This window comes from Lynx rufus, unplaced genomic scaffold (genome assembly GCF_022079265.1).
Source record: "Lynx rufus isolate CCGP_SWC_20201006 ecotype Redwood Valley unplaced genomic scaffold, mLynRuf1.p SCAF_8, whole genome shotgun sequence".
NCBI classification, from domain to species: Eukaryota; Metazoa; Chordata; class Mammalia; order Carnivora; family Felidae; genus Lynx; species Lynx rufus.
In genome coordinates, this window is record NW_025814896.1 from 21,462,300 (window position 1) to 21,463,903 (window position 1,604).

The following is a 1,604-nucleotide window of genomic DNA, read 5'->3' on the forward strand; positions in this document are numbered from 1 at the left end:
GAGTGCCCTCCCACACCGAATAGGACTGTGACATGGAGGAAATAACAAGGTGTGACTTCCGAGGTTAGGCCATAAGACACGGTGGTTTGCACACTCTCAGGTCACTGGCTCTGGGGAAAGCCAGCCGCCATGTTGTGAGGTCGCTCAGGCAGCGCCCGTGGGATGAGGAACTGAGGCCTCCTGCCAACAGCCAGCACCAGCCAGCAGCCGTGAGGACCAGCGGGCTCGGAAGCGGGTCTGCCAGCCCCAGTCAAGCCTTCGGGTGACCGCAGCCCTGGCCAACGGCCTCGTGAGAGACTCTGAGCCGCGACAGTGCGACTACGCCATTCCTGAGTGCCTCATCCGCAGAAAACTGGGCAACAGTCAATGCTCCTTGTTGCTTTAAGCTGCTGAGTTGAGGAGCCATTTGCTACCCAGCAACATATAAGCAACATGACCTTGGAAACAGCTCCACATCAGTGCACCAAGAGCACTGTCGTTCGGCTCGATGCCCGGCCAAGTTCCCACCATGGATTTTAGCCCTCGATTGAATGGGTCTTTGAGCAGCCTGAACACTGCCTGCCTCTCTCTCCGCCTGGAGCATCTGTGCCTTCACCCAGCTCTCTCCTCACTCTCCTGGGGGCCAGGACAACTCCTGATCTGGCTTCTTGGGGCTTTTATTCCACCCCTTAAGCCCCGGGGCTTCCTGAGGCTCTATCCTGGGCTCCCTTCCCTTCCCACTCAACAATCATGAGCCAACTCAAACCACCAGGGGGTCAAGGGTCCCCCACCCCTCGTCGTGCTGCCAGCTCGCCAACCCCCTCTCCAGCTCAGATCTCCCGGGAGCCCCCAGTTCGTCATCCTCCTGGTCAGGGACATCCCCCACGAGGCTCGAGCCCAAAGTTCCGATCTAAAGGCACCTTCTTGTCAGTCTGGCTCATCGGGGTACGCCTCCATCACGAGTGGCATCCCACCAGGAACCTGATGCCATCCTGGGCCTCCTTTGCCCCCAGCGATAGCAACCACTCCAGCCCTGTGGGTTTGCCTCTCGTACCGGGATGTAAGGTCCGCGAGGGTGAACATTTTGTCTGTTTTGTTCAGTGTGCCCAAACTCAGTGCCGGAATAGGGTCTGGCATACAGTAAATGAATGAATGAATGAGCCTGGATCTAGCCATAAAACTTGCTCTGTAACCCTGAGCAAGTCTGTGTCCCTCTCTGGACCCTAGTTTTTCTCCTCCGTGTAACCAAATGTCTCACCAACCAGCTGTGTTTATTAAAAATACAGTTTCTGGTCCTAGCCCTGGGGGTTCTGATCCTAGTGAAGGGGGGATATCTGCGTGAGCGCTCCTCATGGGCCACTCTGATGTGGCAACAGCTTAGACACCATGGCTTTCCAGACCACGTCTTGCCCTGCAGACCTGAGATGCCGCTTTGACAAGAAACCAGAAGGGGACGGTGGCGCCTGATGGCCCCTGGAGGGCTGGGGGTGGAGGTACGAGGGTGTGGGCACAAAGAAGGCGGCTGTCCCCTCTCCTATCAGGGCTGTGAGACTGAAAGGGGGAGAAAGACCAGCACAGCTGCACAAGACAATTTAGCTCTTTCATGACGAGCTAAGTTCTCGGGC